This window comes from Muscardinus avellanarius (genome assembly GCF_963383645.1).
Source record: "Muscardinus avellanarius genome assembly, chromosome: 2".
Lineage (NCBI taxonomy): Eukaryota > Metazoa > Chordata > Mammalia > Rodentia > Gliridae > Muscardinus > Muscardinus avellanarius.
The window spans coordinates 142,226,008-142,244,163 of NC_137787.1; positions in this window are offsets into that span (position 1 = coordinate 142,226,008).

Below are 18,156 nucleotides of genomic sequence, written 5' to 3' on the forward strand. Positions count from 1 at the left end.
AGGCTGCAGGATCCAGAGATGCCCGTGTACAAAACAGCCACTCAGCCCACAAAGCCTGAGGCCGGGAGGGCTGGCCAGGACGCAGAAGAGCGCCCCGTTCCCTCTCACTGCCTGGCCAGCTGTTTCTCATCTGCACCTGTGGACTTTAGGAAACGAAGGCCGACTGCACAGGTATGGCCTGATTCCTTTCACCACCAGCGAGGTGTGGAAATTGGGTGAACACCCACACTAGGACAAGCACTGGGACAGCCACACGAGGCCCGCGCTCTCAACAGCAGGCGGCCGTGCTCTCGCCACGCCCCACATGAGTCTGTGGCAGACACGCCTTTTCACGAGGTCTCTGCTGTGTCCTCGACAAACTCTGTAAGTGAAGAGTCAGATGCAGCAGGAGCTAGCTCTGCCCCAGAGCAGGGGGGACCCGAGAGGAGACGGGAAGGAGATTATTCTCCTTACGAAACAAACCCTTTCCTCCTGGCGAACGGCTTTACTCTGTGCCCTTAAGTGGGCGGTATTCATTTATTTGCTCTTTCAATAAATACTTGAAGCTGGGTATGGGCACGGACACGTGTAACTCCAGCATTTGGGAGGCTGGGACAGGAGGATCGCAGGTCTCCGACAGCCTCAGCTACTTAGCGAGGCCCTTCTCAACTCGAGACCTGTATCGAAAATAAAAAGAATAAAAATAGGTCTGGAGGTGTCGCTCGGAGGTAGAATGCCCCTGGGTTCCATCCCCAGTACCGCAAAATAAGTAAATAAATAAATAAATATTTGAGCACTTTCCTAGGCATGGGATATACAATATCCTTTCCTTCCCAGAGCGTCTATCCAGGTAGGAAATAGGGAATTAAACACACAATTGCAGTGAAGGAGTTCGGTATCATCACGAGACACACAAGTACCACAGAGCGGGTGCACCTTGTGTTAATTGAGCTGCTCCTGCCAGGCCGGGGACTGGATTTTACCCTGCTTCACAAGCGAATAAGTTGTTAGCCCGTTACTGCCTCAGGGATGTCAGAAGGCATGAGACTCCCGGGTCAGAGACAAAGGGCTTTAGTATTTACAGCCTGTCACCAGGCAGTGCCCGCGCCTGAGTGCCCCCCCTGCCTCTGTGGGGCAACAAGGGGCCCAGTGAATGCTGCCTGGCAGGAGCAGGCATGCAGCAGAGGAACCCCGGCATTGGGAACCCGGGCTTTTTACAGCAGGTGGTTAGGAAACAGGCTGTCTGTTTGAGAAAGACATAACCTCATCCCTCAAGGTTATTCCCAGCAAATACAGCCCTGAGAAAAGGCCCAGGTAAGGAGCAGGCAGGTCTTTGCATTCTTGGAATACCAGGCAGAAGGCTCAGGGCTTCTCATAACAGCTCTGCTACCTGAATTCAAATTTTAAAGGTTTTAAAGGCCAATGCGTGCTGGGGGTGGAGCTCAGCAGTGGAACACCTGCCTGGCATATGCAAGGCTCTGGGTTTGGTATCCATTTCTGCAAAAATGAATTAATAAATAAATACCAGCCAAGCTCCCTCTGCTCAGAGACGTCTCAGCACCACAGCTGTCTCCTCCATCTCCGGTTCTTGTCTTTTTATCTTCTATTTCGATAGTTCATCATGTGCTGCTTTCCGTTATCTCCTGTATTCCAGCAATGTCTGCCAAAAATAATGACCCAAATGATTTTTTCTTTTTGTGTGGCACTGGGAATGGAACCCAGGAGCATTCTACCTCCAAGCTACACCCCCAGCCCTAGTTTTTATTCTTTATTTTGAAACAAGGTCTCACTGAGTTACAAAGGGCCGCACTGAGTATCTGAGGCTGTGTGTGAACTGCGATCCTCCTGTCTCAGCCTCCCGAATGCTGGGATGACAAGCGTGCGCCGCCACGCCCGGCCACAAAATGATGTTTCTGAAGGAAAGAAACCCCGCTGCAGCAGTGCACAGAGTGGCCTGTGGGAAGCAGGAGGTAGGACACTTGGCTTCTAGAATCCCCTTCTGAGATGTCCTTGGGTAGAGGGCTGAGTTTCCCCCTTGTTGGATTTTTCCCCTGTAAATTGCAGATAATGATATTTACCAACCTCGCCTTCAGAATTAATTAGTGGTTGTGTTGCACTCTAAGCCCACAGATGAAAGGCTTTGCTCTGAGCAGTGCCTCATCAGCACCAGCATGGTCACCACCACCATCATTACCCCGGGCCCAGAAGGTAGAAATTATGGAATTCCCACACAAACCCTGCGGGAGGCTTGACCTCCCCAACCTTGGCACCGTCTGTCCCTGCTTTAAAAGGACCAATCCACTTTCCTCGTCTTGGAGCCCTCGCTGTCAGGAAATGAGAGCTAGCTATAGTCCACCCTCACTTGACGGTGCCTTTTCCCCCCAGTAATTGAGCCTGCACACTTCTGTCAAATCCAGAGTGCTAAAAGATATATTTCAGAGCCGGGCATGGTGGCGCATGCTTGTAATCCCAGTAGTTGGGAGGCTGAGATAGGAGGATCACTGGTTTGAGGCCAGCCTCAGCTACTTAGTGAGGCCCTCTGTAACCTAGTGAGACCCTGTTTCAAAATAAAAAAGTAAAATAGGGATGAGAGTGTAGCTCGACGGTAGAATGCTCCAGGATTCAATCCTCAATACCGCAAAAAAAGGGGAGGTGAGCTTTTAGAGGAAGTTTTTAAAAAAAAATCACAACCTTAAAACCCATTTCATTTCTTCCTCCCCATGGCAGAGATGGTATTTTGTTTAGCTTTTTTTGTGGTACTGGGGAGTGAACTTAGGGCTATTCTACCTCCACAGTATACCCCCTTCCCTATTTTATTTCTATTTTGAAACTAGGTTATTTTGAAACTTAACTACTTACTGAGGCTGTCCTCCAACCTGTGATCCTCCTGTCTCAGCCTTCCAAGTGTGGGGATTACAAGCCTGTGTCACCATGTCCGGCTTGAGATGGTGTTCTTTTTTTAAAATTTGTTTAACTAGGGCCTGGCATAGTGGCGCACGCTTGTAATCCCCGCGCTTGGGAGGCCGAGACAGGAGGATCGCGCAGGTTCGAAGCCAGCCGCGCTGGCTTAAGAGACCCTGTTTCCAAATAAAATAAAATATGAAAAATAGGTCTAGGAGTGTAGCCCGGGGGTAGAAGGGCTTCCAGGAATCCCAGTACCACACACACACACAAAAAAAAAAAAAAAAAAAAAAATTGTTTAACTAAATATATTTACCTTTTCTACTTAGTACATGGCATTATATATAGGAATTTTATAATTTTATTTCCTTTCAATGTAATATTCTGGACTAGACACCACACCACTGGGATCTTGTCATAGTCTCTGAGCTCAATAAAACTTTAAAATTATTTTATTTTATTTTATTTGGTCCTGAGAATTTAACCCAGGGATGTTCTACCTCTAAGCCACCACTCCAGCCCTATTTTATTTTTTATTTGGAAAAGGTTCTCACTAAGTTTCTGAAGTTTGCTTCAAACCAGAAATCCTCCTATGTCAGCCTCCCGAGTACTGAGATTACAGGTGTGTGCCCCCACACCTGGCTTAAAAGTTCAAATTCGAATAACAAACAACTGGAGCCTCTTCCTGGGGAGATGGCAGGACTGCGCTGGCACTGCTTTGGAAGCAGGAGCTGGCAGCAGAGGTGAGGGTTGTGCACAGATGGGAAGGGAGCCATGTGAGCAGGTCAGAGCGTCCCAAAGAACCCGAAGTTGCTCCGTATTAGTTTGTTTCCTGTTGCAACACAAAAAGACTGGGTAATTTATAAGGAATGAATGTTTGCTCAGCTCCTCGTTTCAGAGGCTGGACCGTGGAGGGGCCGTGGTCCATGGAGGGGCTGTGTGCGGGGAGGGCCTTCTTGCTGTTGGCACTCTGTGCAGAGTCCTGGGGAAGCCTGGGGCATCGCCTTGCCAGAGGGGCGCCTGTGAAAGGCAGAGAAAACCTGGCTTTTTTTTTTCCCCCCCAGTACTGGGGATGGATCCCAGGGCATTCTACCTCTGGGCTATACTCCCAGACCTATTTTCTATTTTATTTGGAAACAGGGTCTCACTAAGTTGCCGAGAGCCTCACTAAGTAGCTGAGGCTGGCTTCGATCCTCCTGTCTCAGCCTCCCAAGAGCGGGGATTACAAGCGTGCGCCACCCCGCCCTAATTTTTATTCTTTTTTTTTAAACAGGGTCTCTTTGAGTTGCAAAGGGCCTCACTAAGTAGCCGAGGCTGTCTGCCTACTCCTGTCTCAGCCTCCCAAACGCTGAGATGATAAGCATGCACCGCCACGCCCGGCTCAGCCTGGCATTTATAAGAGGCCTACTCTTGAAATAACTCACTAGTCCACTGATGGATTGATCCGCCATCTGAGCAGGCAGATTTCCCGTGACCCAATCACTTCTTACAGGTCCCGCCTTGTCCCACCTCTGGACACCCCACAATGGGGATCAAGCTTCAACTTCAGTCTTGAGGGACGACAAAACCATAGCACCCTGCTACTTAGGCTTATTGTTCCTGGTCCCAGTACCAAGGACAGTAAAGTGAGACGATAAAATGGCGATTTACTAAATTTAGTTGGCATTTTGATTCTTCTGGGAAACCGTTAACGTGGACTGGTTTGCTCAGCCTTTCCCTAAGCAGGCTCCTCTTTGTTCCAACTTGGCACTGAAACATGACCGCCGGTGAGAGCGGGAAGAGGCCGCCTGACTCAGCTCCTCCTGCCCCAGCTCGCCTTCGGCGAACGGTACATCAGACCGAAGTGTTGACTTCGGGTGTTTGGTGACTCACATGCTTAGCCAGGCAATAACGCCTTGCAAACACATTTACAGTTCCTCCTGCGTGCTAGACATTGTCCTATTCTTCTTGTATGAAATAACACGAGGAGGCATTTCTATTATTATATCTCTTTTTATAGATAAGGGAACCGAGACACAAAGGGCTTAAACGTCTTCGTCCATCTCCCGGCCAGACCCAGGACTTGAGCCCAGGCTGTCTATGCTTAGACTTGCTACACTCTCAGTGACTCGGCAAGTGCCCTTTTTTTGCATCATTAAACAGTTGTCTGTGTAAGGAAGCGACTCGACTCTGCCCCTGTGCTGAACTTAAGTCGACTGTGTTTTTTTCAACAGCTTAGAATTTTCATCCCCCAGAAAAAGACCTGCAACCCTGACCAACTACAAACTAGGGCCCAGGGTGGAGACTATCTAATGACCACGACGTACAGACGGGAACGCAGGGACGCTGAGGGAGAGTCTGTGGGCACAGTCCAGTTACCTCTCCACGGCAAAGAATGCTTTTTAAACTTGTTTGTTCATTTTAATTGATCTGGCCCACGATGGATAGCTTAAGAGTTTGTTGATAATGAGAAAAATCTCACCAAAAAAAAAAAAAAATAGAACAAGCTGGGCACAGTGAGGCACACACGCGATCCCAGTTACCTGGAGACTTGAGGCAGAAGGCTCACAGGATTGAGGCCAGACTCAGCAACTTAGCAAGACCCTGTTTCAAAGTAAAAAATAAAAAGGGTTGCAGGTGTAGCATGGAGGTAGAAAGCCCTTGGACTTAATCCCCAGTACAAAAAAAAAAAAAAAAAAACCCTGCTTATTATTAGGGGAATTGCGATTTAAACAACTACGAGACACCACTATGTGCAAAGTGTGGTTGTGCAAACCTGTAATTCTAGTACTGAGAGGCATCGCAGGTTGGAGGCAGCCTCAGCAAGTTCACGAGACCCTGCCTCAAAATAAAAAAATAAAATAAAATAGGGCTGGGAGTGTAGTGCAGAGGTAGAATGTTCCTGGTTCAAGCACCAGAACTGAAGGGCAGGGAGTGGGGGAGATCAGAAGATACCACTACACACCTGTTCCAATGGCTAGAATCCAGAAAACCACGACATTAGTCACCGGCAAGGGCAGGAATGCAAAACAACAGAAACCCGCCTTCATTGCCAGCAGGCCAAGTGGCACAGCCACTGGCAGTAGCAGTAGCACTTTCTTAAAAATGGCAATAGCAATTTTTTTTTTTTTTTTTTTTTTTTTGCGGGTCTGGGGATAGAACCCAGAGGAATTTGACTTTCAAGCTACACTCCCTGCCCAATTTTTTATTCTTTATTTTGAAACAGGGACTCACTGAGTCGCAGAGGGCCTCACTAAGTAGCTGAGGCTGGCCCTCACTAAGTAGCTGAGGCTGGCCATGAACCCCGATCCTCCGGTCTCAGCCTCCCAAATGCGGGGATTACAAACAAGCACCACCACGCCTGGCTGCAGTTTCTTAACTAAATAGTCTGACTATACACTCCATAGATTACACTAGCAGGTATTTACCCAAATGAGTTGACATTTTATTTATTATTTATTTTGGTACAGAATTGCAGCGGCTGGCCTCTAACTCACAAGCCTCTTGCCTCCACTGGGGTTACAGATATGTGCCGCCATGCTGCCCAGCAGCTACAAACCTTTTAAACCTTGTTTCTAGAGCCAGGTGTGGTGGCGCACGCTTGTAATCCCAGCATTCGGGAGGCTGAGACTTGGAGGATCCTGGTTCGCGGACAGCCTCAGCTACTTAGGGAGGCCCTCTGCAACTCAGTGAGACCCGGTTTCAATATAAAGAATAAAAAAATAGGGCAGAGGGTGTAGCTCGGTGTAGCTCAGAGGTTGAATGCCCCCTGGGTTCCATCCTCAGACCCACAAAAAATAAAATAAAATAAACCTTGTTTTCCCTCTGCTTTCTTTATATTTCCAGTGACAGAGGGCTCAAATAGATCTGTATGTATTTGTTGAATGCTACATGTTTCAGAAAGAAAAAAGAGAGAGAGAGAGAGAGAGAGAGAGAGAGAGAGAGAGAGAAAGAGAGAGAGAGAGAGGTAGAAAGGAGGAGTTTATCAAGGAAATCAGAGAACAGTGTTTTCTGGAATTAAATGATACAGGTCCAGATTAAAATGGTGCACCAGGGCCCAGGAAAATGAAAGTGGACAGGCCCTACGAGGCGCACGTGTCACTGTGGAGCCTGAGAGCACCAGTAATAGGTAAGGCCCCCGAGAGTTTGCAGAGAGGACCGGGAACAAGTGCCACTGGATTTCTCAGTACTAAAAGCCAGAAGATAACGCAGGAATGTCTTCAAAAGGTCAAGGGGACTTATTTCCAGCCTAGAAATCTATGCCTTGCTATACTATCGGCCAATATGAAAAATACGGATCATAAAGATACAAACGCAACTTAGGGACAACGGACGATTGTGGGTTTGGAAAATGACTTCAATCGTTCATTTAGCACCGGGGACAGAGCCACATTTTATGGGTAATAATACTTATACAATTAAGAGGCCCTCTCTAAGAATAATAAGAAAGAGCATAGAGAAAATTAGGTATGCAAAGAAAATAGAATAAGCAGTTTTTAATTGCTACTTCATGTGACAAATTTTGTCACATTTCTACAGAGGGAATAGAATGATGCTTCTCAGTCTTTCCTCTAGCAGGGCTTATTGAAATCTGTTTCACATTCAGTTTGTAAGTCTCTCTCTCTCTCTCTCTCTCTCTCTCTCTCTGGTTTACCATTCATTATTGTTAAAGTCATGTACAAGCCAGGCGTGGTGGCACACGCTTGTAATCCCCGCGCTTGGGAGGCAGAGACAGGAGGATCGAAGGGGTTCAAAGCCAGCCCCAGCTACTTAGTGAGGCTCTCGGCAACCTAGTGAGACCCTGTTTCCAAATAGGTCTGGGAGTATAGTCTGGAGGTAGAAAAGCCCCTGGGTTCCACCCCCAGCACCACCAAAAGAAAAGTCATGTATATTTTTAAGAATGTTGTACTTACTTTGAAACTCTTCTAACAAGTCCTTTTTATTCATGAACTCCTATAGACACTTTGTCTCTGCGGTGCTATTTCAGACTTACCACCTCCTGACAAATGTTGCATGCGATTCTCATCAATATAGAAAATAAAGAATATGTGTGTGTTACAATGGTCTATGCTGCGTTTTCAGGTTTATTCTTGACAGAAAAGAGCTTGCATTTTTACTAGACTTTTCTTTTTTCCTATTGAAGTTGAGGGTTGAACCCAGGGCCTGCCCATGCTAAGCACACGCTCCACCACTGAGCTACACCCACAGCCCTTGAGAATTAAATCTTGGAAGAATGTTCCACAGACTATCTTCTTTCCCCAAAGATTTAAAACTTTGAAGCCGGGCATGGTGGCGCACGCTTGTATTCCCAGCATTTGGGAGGCTGAGACTGGAGGATTGAGGTTCGCGGACAGCCTCAGCTACTTAGTGAGGCTCTTTGCAACTCAGTGAGACCTGGTTTCAAAATAAAGAATAAAAAACAGGGCAGGAGGTGTAACTTGGAGGTTGAATGCCCCTGGGTTCCATCCCCAGACCCGCTAAATAAAATAAAATAAAAACTTTGTTTTTCCTCTATTTTCCTTATACTTCCAGTGACAGATGGCTCAGGTCACATCCATGCCATGAAATGGTCCCTGTCTCTGAGGAAACTGTCACAGCTGAAAACTAGGAGAATTCCTAGCAATAAGTTTAACCCCACGTGGAAGAGATTGCAACGTACATGAACATATACCAGTGGACCCAAACTAAATCTACCTCTGATATGACTTCCTTCCAGAGCCACAGAAACACACCATGCCACTGGCAAATGGGGAAGGATGATGGGGAGAAAGAAGAATCGTACGGAGCAGAACAGGATCTTAACTGATGGCATCTGAAATATGGCTGGGACAGAAGGATGCAAGGTTCAAGGTTAGCCTTAGCTACTTAGCAAGACCCTGTCTCAAAATTTTAAAAAGTAAAATAAAATAGGACTGGGGTTGTAGCTCAGAAGGTAGAGTGCCCCTGGGTTCCATACCATCAGGAAAACAACAATTTAAAAAAAGATGTCCATAAGAACCTATTTCTAGGAGATCCTATTTCAAATTTTTAAAAATAAAATAAAACAGATTTGGGGGTGTAGCTCAGAGGTAGAGTGTCCCTGGATTCAATACCCAGTGCAATCAGAAGAAAAAAAAATCTGGCCATAAGAACCTATTTCTGAGGGGCGTGGTGGTGCACACTTGTAATCCCAGTACTTGGGAGGCTGAGACAGGAGGATCACATAGGTTCAAAGCCAACCTCAACAACTTAGTGAGGTTCTCAGTAACTTAGCAAGACCCTGTTTCCAAATAAGAAATAAAAAATAGGTCTGGGGATGTAACTTGGAGATAGAAGGCCCCTGGGTTCCATTTCCAGTACCACGCACACTTACACACACACACACACACACACACACACACACACACACACACACCCTATTTCTAGAGCCTTCACAGGATCTATACATGGCAAAATCCCTGCAACTTAAGCTTCATTTTTTGTGACTGGCATGCAAGCATAAAACAAGTGAATGTGCCAGTTTTCCTGCCCATGATAGAAAAAAAAGGAAATCCTGTCTCATTCTTTTGGTCCCCAGTAATTACTAGAAAGCTCCAAAGAAGGTCTCTTCTGGCATTGAATGATGGTTTCACATCACCTAGGCATCAATCATTTCAGTGTGATTGTCTTTTCTTCTTCCTTTCTTCTTTCTTTCTCCTTCCTTCCTTCCTTTCTTCCTTCCTTCCTTTCATTTTTTGTGGAACTGGAGATTGAACATAGGGGCATTCTACCTCCGAGCTATATTCCCAGCCTTATTTTTTATTCCTTATTTTGAAACAGGGTCTCACTAAGTTATTGCGGACCTCACTAAGCAACTAAGGCTGGCCTTGAACCTGGGATCCTCCTGTCTCAGTCCCCCAAGTACTGGATTTACAAGCGTGCGCCACCACACCCCACTGTGACTGTGTTTTCTAAACACAGACATCTCTCCTGCGCTTGTGTGGATGTACTCCCCCTCTGACTTATAACCATGCCTGACTGGATAGTCACAAATTGCATTCTGGATCTCCTTTCTCCCAACATCAGTTGTATGTTTAAAAGCAATAAAAATTAACATTACTAGTAAGCCAAGCAAGCCATGGAACCATTGGTGGACCGATGCAGGACAGAAGGACAGCACAGCACGTGCCGTGGCCAATCAACTCCCGTCTGTGGCTGGCCCTTGGAGGAAGGGCCTACTTTGTGCTATTCATATTACCTCCTTTAACCCTCCCAGTAATTCTGAAAGGGGATAGTTTTGTTCATATATTGCAACTGAGAACACAAGACCACAGCATAGAAGCATAGCAAGGAGAAGAGGGCTGGGGCAGGACACCTCAGCTACCAAGGGGTTTCTCATCCCCAAGCCAATCACTGTCTCAGATTGAAAACGGAACATGGAGCCGGGCACAGTGGTGCACGCCTGTAATCCCAGTACTTGGGAGACTGAGACAGGAGGATCGCAGACTTGCAGCCAGCCTCAGCTACTTAGTGAGGCCCTATAAAAAAAAAAAAAAAAACAAAACCTCAGGCTGTGGGTGTAGCTCAGAGGTAGAACATAGAACATTCCTAAGTTAAATCCCCAGTAACACACACTAACACACATACACACACACACACACACACACACACACACACACACACACACACACCAAAAAAATACTGCCCATAATATTGAGTTCCCCCAGTGACCAGAGTTGTCCCCACCAAAGAGCTCAGGGTCCAAGTGTGAGCACTGGATCCTGACTGAAGAAAAGAAAGAGTATTCTTCAGAACCTTCTGCAATTCCTTTCTTGTACACATGGGGTGGGGGGGCTGAGGATTGAATTCAGGAGTATTCTGCTTCTGAGCCATACCCCCAGCCCTTTTTACTTTTTGTTTTGAAACAGAGGCTCACAGTTGGGCTTGGTGGTACATACTTGCAATCCCAGTACTTGGGAAGCTGAGATGGCAGGCAGGCTTACAACCGTCTTCAGCTACTTTGTGAGGCCTTCTACAACCTAGTGAGATATTGTTTTAAGATAAAGAATAAAAAATAAATTAGGAGCCGGGCGTGGTGGCGCATGCTTGTTATCCCAGCATTTGGGAGGCTGAGACCTGATGAACGTGGTTCGTGGCCAGCCTCAGCTACTGAGTGAGGCTCTCAGCAACTTAGTGAGACCCTGTTTCCAAATAAAAAATATAAAATGGGTCTGGGAGTATAGCCCAGAGGTAGAAAGCCTCTAGGTTCCACCCCCAGTACCACAAAATAAAATAAAATAAAATAAAATAAAATAAAATACTCAGAAAATGATAACCGCAGTGATTAAGCTAACAGCTCTCCTATTCCTGCAGGTTGGGAAGCAGGTTGGGGCTGAGGAGAAGTGAAGTGGCGGCCACCAGCCCTTTGATTTTGTCAGAATTTCAGAGATGTTTCTCAAATGATAAGCCTGTAGCCGGACGTGGTGGCCTGTGATCCCAGCACTTGGGAGGCTGAAGCAGGAGAATCACAGGTTCAAACCCAGCCTCATCAACTTAAGCAAGGCCCTCAGCAACTTAGTGAGACCCTGTTTCCAAATTAAAAAAATGTAAAATAGGGCTTGGAGTATAGCTCAGAGGTAAAATGCCCCTGGGTTAAATTCCCAGGACCACAAATAAATAAATAAGCATGTTAATTCTTTTTCTCAAAACAAAACATAAAACCTACAACAGGGCATGGAGACTTGTATTTTCTCCCATCATAGCATAGATATTTTGGTGTCTGTGGCAAAGAGCATCCTTGATCTATGTGTGCTCTTTACAATGCCAGACTAAAGTCTGAAGTAAAATTTCCAATGACAAAAATATATTTGCTGTTACGGTTTGGGGAAACTATCCCCGGGGACCTCTGTTAGGGTCCCGGACACAATTTCCCTCAAACCACAATAAGATAAAAAGATTATTAAAAAAAAAAAGCAGGGTTCTTGTCCTGAGCTAAGGATAAGTATATGATAGCCCGGACTCTTGCTGAATATTTAAAGAAGTTTATTAAAATGATAGAAATACAGAAGATAGTTGCAGCCCCATGCCATTCAAGATGGCAGAGGGGGGTGGTTCGAGCGAATGCACCAAAGTACAACATGTGAAGACCATTCTCATAGGCAGCCCCACCAGATCTGGGCAGGTCCTTTGATATGTAGATGTGCTGCCCTATCTCTAGCCCAGGCATCCTGCTCATCTCCACCCCAGCCGGATCTGCCCCCTCTGAGGCAGCGGGGGCAGCCCTGTCCCAGGTACAGACCCCCACACCTTGTGTTACACTCCCAAGATGTGTTAAGTTGCTTATCCAGGATCTGGGTTTTTTGGGTTTTTTTTCTTTTTTTGTGGCTATACTCCCAGACCTATTTTTGGAAACATGGTCTTACTAAGTTACTGAGAGCCTCACTAAGTAGCTGAGGCTGGCTTTGAACCTGTGTGATCCTCCTGTCTCAGCCTCCCAAGTGCGGGGATTACAAGCGTGCGCCACCACGCCCGGCTAGGATCTGGGATTTAGAAATGTAAAAAAGCCCTTCCTCCTGAGGAACTTTGCCTCTCTTTAGAAATGTAAAAAGGCCCTTTTCCCTGAAGCCCCTGAGTTTCTTTACTACCAAAGATATGTTTTTTAAAATTGGAAACCTTTCCCCAGTACTGGTACATTAATATATTTTTGAAACCTCTTCCCAATACTGGTACATTTGCCACACATGAGTGGGATCTTTCTCACAGGAAACTCAGTGGGGTATGGTGCTCTCACTAAGCCAGGCTTTTCTCCTTGGACCCCATATATTGTCCTCTCCAGAGCTGTGTGTGTTGGGCATCTGCACCTCATCCTTCCTCGGTGCCTCCTTTTCTTTGTCCCTCCAGACACACCAGGCTCTGAGACAGGTGGCTCAAACCCCAAGACAGCCAACAGAATTGCCACCGCTGCCCTGCCCAGAACTGCCAGGCCTCGCCCACAAGCTGGTAGAGATGAGGGTCCCGGATCCCAGCCCAGACCTGCAGGATCACAACCTGCGTTCTGAGGAGACTCTACACTCATGAAACCCTGGTCTCCACCGTCCTCCTGGGGCAGTCTGAGCTGTGGCATCAATTTGCAGGCAACAGGTCGGGAGGCTTCTCTGGGCCTCGGTTTGCTCACTTGTGCAATGAGGAAGTTAAGTCATTTCCTAGGTGGCATCGTGATAAAGAGAACTGGCTGGGGAATCGGGCCCCCAGCTGCACACTGGGTCAGGTGACTCGAGCTCCACAAACCTCTGTCTACTCATCCGCAAAACAGCAACAATCTGATGGCACCCATCTGATAAGGCTGTCACGAATGAGGGGTCAGAACATCCGGATTCGTTTCCTATGGCTACTCTGACTAATACTTAAAATGAAGTCACTTAAAACAATCCCAACTACCTCTGAGCTACACACCCAGTGTCTCCCTAAGTTACCATGTACTGGCCTTGAACCTGTCATCCTCCTGTCTCAGCCTCCCAAGTCCTGGAGGTGTGTGCCATGGTGCCCCAGCTTCCAATTATTTATCTTACAGTTCTGGAAGCCCGAAGTCAGACATGCGTTTTTGTTGAGCTAAACTCAAGATAGCATCAAGGCTGGGAGACACTGCGTGAGGATCCACTCCTGGTCCGTCCATCTGCTGGAAGCCGCCCACTTTCCTTGGCTCATGGACCCCTCCCATCTCGAACCCAGCAAAGGCCAGTCAGGTCCTGGTATCACATCACTCCAGCCTCTGCTTCCCTCGCCACAGCCCTTCTCTGACTACTGCTCACTTCAAAGGACCCTTGAGCTTGCCCTGGGCCCGGCTTAATGACCTGAGATGGTCTCTCCCTCAGTCTGTTTTCTGTGACTACCACCATACCTGAGGCTATGCAATTTGTAAAGAACAGTTGATTGGGGCTCACAGTTTTGGAGACTGGAAGTACAAGATCCAGCAGCTGCCTCTGTCCAAGGTCTTGTGCTATGTCAAACCAGGGCAGAAGAGGGGAGAGGCAAGTGGGTGTGTGTGGAGGAGACAAAACACAAGGGTGGGTGGCCTTGATTTATATCAACTCACCCTCTCCGTAACCAATCCAGCCCCAGGAGAGGGAGCCCTCCCAGGAGAAAGCTAGTAATCCCTCTTACCCAATGAGTCACCCCTCAAAGGCTCTACCTCCCACCGACACGACACCATCGCACTGGCCACCACATTCAACAGGAGTTTCAGAGGGAGCTCGGCACGGCCCCCTCCCCCGTGAGCTGCTGATTAGCCTCCTTCATTCCCGCGTTGCCAAGTAACACAACATACTCATAGACTTCAGAGATTGGGACTTTGAATTGTTCTGCCCACTACACCACAGAAAAGGGTCTTTAGGATGGCTGGTGGATAGCAGCACCTAACAAATGTCAGCCATTTTCACTGAGGTTTGTGATTCTAACAAACCACTGTGTGGGGGGGGGACAGAGCACTGGGCTAGTTCTGTTTATGTGATGACATAAACAAGACTTTGTTGATGGAAGTTTCCTCTTGTCCTGCCTTATCTTACTCTCTATGGCTTTGGCTCCAGTGGCCAGACACACTCCCGTCATTAGAGAATTCTCCTGCACTATGAGCAGGGAGCTCCCTGGAAGACTAGCCAAGGTGACCCCAGCTACCATTTTGCATGTCAAGGTGGAGAAACCTCTATGAGTAGGCCACTGATGGTGCTAAGTCACAGCCTGGCTGTGTAGTTACAGGATCCACTGAACCCATTTATCTGAATTCTCTCCTACAGAGTCTGGCCTACTCTCCATCTCATGCATTTCATGCATTCACTCACTCAGGAAATATGTAAGCCCTACCATGTGTGAGGTGCTGGAGACAGCTCGAGGACCATTGGTTCTGCATCTGCTAGCAGATTCTTGCTATCTGCAGAGATGCTTTGGGAGCTGCCAGGGGAATTCAGAGGGAAGCTGGAGGCCCCAAGCCTCACTTCAACAGAGCTGCTTCAATTAATTTTTGTTTTGCACATTGAGTTTTTGGGTAAGAGTGTGTGTGAAAGTGTGTAAACACAGTAGGTACTCATGCATAGGGACACATTATTCTCCAAGTGTCTGAAGACCACTAGCTTAAGGCACTGAGCCCCTTGTCAGCTGACTCCCCAGGTTTGGCCTCTGTAGTTGGCAACCCTGGGCTTCCCACTCCAGGCTCTTCTGCTACTAAACCTGGAAACGCCCCTCCCCCTTTCCCACTTGTGCAGACCCTTGGATGCCAGAGCAGCTGCCCTGCCTTCCCTTCAGCAGTCTCAACTGCCTCTATTTTCTCCCCCCATTTTTTTTTTTTTTTGCTACACTTGTGCTGTTTCTCAAGCACATTTGTCCGCTCCTGACACCTTTCTGTCTCCTGTCAGTTAAGTCCCAGTGCATCAGAATCGTTGCACTCTCAACACCACTGAGGTCCTTCCAAACTTCAGTATGGCCCTGTTTACCCGGGGAGAAGACTAAACACCACCTCCCCATCCCAGCTGGCCTCTTTCCTCACCACAGGGCAGTCATTCCCGCTGCTCTCACAGGGCCCTGCTGAGGCATTTGAAATTGCTTAAATTAAGCTGTCTCATCATTTGCTTTCAACTTCTAATAACACCTTATATTTATAGTTCTTTGGAGTTCACAGAGCTCTTTGACATTATCGCGTTTAATTTGAGCCTCCAACGCCCTTATGAGGTAAGCAAGGCAGTGGCTTTTATTCTTGTTTTGCAGTGAAGCAGGGTTCGGGGAGAGCCAGCGCCTTGCCCAGGGCCAACAGCTAGAGCAGCAAAACCGGCCCCAGACTCAGCTTCCCCCAGCTCAGCCCTCTGTGCACCCTGTGGTCCGCCGCACCTCAAAGATGACAGGGCTTGAGGACCTGCTTCGGTTTTGTTTCACGGTGGATCTGGCAAAGGAACAAGGCAGTACAGTTAATCCTGGCTGCAGCTGCTGGAAAATTTGCCACATCCTCCTCCATGTTAGCTGCATGGTGAATTCCGAGACTGAATCAAAGCTGGGAGGAGGGAGACGAGAAAAGGTTCTCTTCTGCATTTTATTCTAGTTTTGCCTTTAACTTCAAAGAAAGCAAAAGAGAAAGAGAAATCCGCTTTTTTGTCATTATAGCTACTTTAGTTGTGCAATGCCACTTGAAAATTAAACCTGCCTGTTATGAAAGAACATCTTTTTCTTATCTTTTCTTTTCCTTCCTTCCTTCCTTCCTTCCTTCCTTCCTTCCTTCCTTCCTTCCTTCCTTCCTTTGATACTAAGGATTGAACCCAGGGGCATTCTACCTCTGAGCTATACCTCCAGCTCTATTTTATTTTTTATTTTAAAACAGGGTCTCACTAAGTTGCAGAGGGCATAGCTAAGTCGCTGAGGCAAAATCATTTTCTTTTGATGAAATAGTATACCCGTTTGAAGTCAGCAATGATTGAAAAGTATGGCCTTCCTGTTTAACTGCCTCCCTGCTGGTGCTAGCCTCCCTCTCAGGCCACGGACAACTCTAAGCCTAAATTCCACAGCCGCTCTGTCCTCTCCAGAATCCATATAGTGAAACTCAAGGATAATTCCAACCATCCAGAACTTGTCTCTGTGTCCACATGGAAGAGACTGAATGATAGGCCAAGGCAAGCTCACCTGGCGGGAGGTGGGTTGTTGAGATTCTGTGATGGGCAGCCTCAGCCGGCCCAAATGGGTAGGGGATATGTGGCTTGCCCAGGAAGGCAGCTGACAGACAAAAAGAAGTCTACCACACCAGTCATATGGTTAGTGCTTTGTCAACGATGGTTTTTAACCCATTTGAACTCCATTCTGAGGTCCAAAAGACCAAAAATAGATTTTGGTCATCTTTGAGCACTTATTCTCTTGTTACTTTTAAGACTAGTTCCTTAATGCATATTTGTGGGTGGGGCTGATTTAGTTTTTTGTTTTGTTCTCATTGAAAAGGACTTTTTAAAAAGTCTTGAGGTGGCCTTCAGTAATGGAGAGCTGACTAACATACCAGTAAAGCCTCCCAAATTGCAAGAACCAAAACTGTCTCCAGATGCTTGGCCAAGCATCACAATATATATAAACAATATTGTGCAAGTTGGGTAGTCATCTTGGCTTACAATAGCCTGAAATTGTTGAATTCATCTTACCATTTCATACTTAGCAATGACCTACATTATCGTAAAAGTATCAACTACACAAACAAAAAACAGTGATCACAGCAAGTTGAGTTATGAAAGTCTTCTTTAAACTACGTTCCTACTTTGCCTAGTCAAGTACATCTGCGACGTTTTTAGATGCTCTTTTCCTCTCGCACTACTCACTTCTAAAGTAAACTGCATTCACAATTGGTTTCCATTTTCTTTTGCCTAAATAAAGCATGGGGTAAAGTTACTGATAAGGGCAAGTTGCAGAGTCAGTATTTATAAAACCTCTCAAAGTGTCTCTTATCACTGTCTTAATAGAGCTGGTCAGCAGCCCAAAGAGGAAGTAAAACAAGACAAGGAAAGATGATCTTTCTAAGCTGACATAAACATCCTCCTTTATTTGCCACGGCTTCTTATTATCATCACTTTTTCTTTGTTGTGATAGAGTAAACATTTTTTCATGAGTCATCATTGTCCATTAACCCACATAGGAAAGTGTTTATTTATCAATCTTTATTTCTATATTGAAAACCGGAGGATATTAAGTGCCGGCCCGTCTTTGTAGTTGCAACTTCATTTTCAATCTAAGACTCTGGTTGGCAACTGCAAATCATACCTTCCTCTGGGTGCTTTTATCAGCAAAGTCTAAAATGCCACGAGAGTTTATTGTTCAGTCTTCCTGATAAGTCATACAGCTTATTAAAAGCTTAGCAAGGCCAATAAGCCAGTTGTTGTGACTTGACAGTTGATGAAACAAAGGAAAGGAGGTTGGTTTTTGTTTTTATTTTAATTATTTGTCTTTTTATTTTAATTGAATGAAGGCTTAATAGCCTTTTAGTTCAAACATTAATATATAAATGTGATATTACCCTTAAACAATTAAAGTAAATCAGAACAATAAGGCTGATTAGTGGAAACTTAAGAGAATAGTTAGGGGAAAAGTTACTTTCTCTTGGTTCTCTGTAGAACTGAGAAGATTTTTGTAGGCAAAACCTTTGGGGATTAACTTTATTTTATAGATAAAGAAATTGGGAGCCAGGGAGATCTGGGCACTCACCTCAGGTTAGCAGTTAGCTGGGAACAACAACAAAAAAAGACTTTCCCCAGATTTTTTCATTAGCCCATTGGTTTATATTATTTTTAGATATTTAATCAAATTACATCTTTATTATAGTTGTAGTGC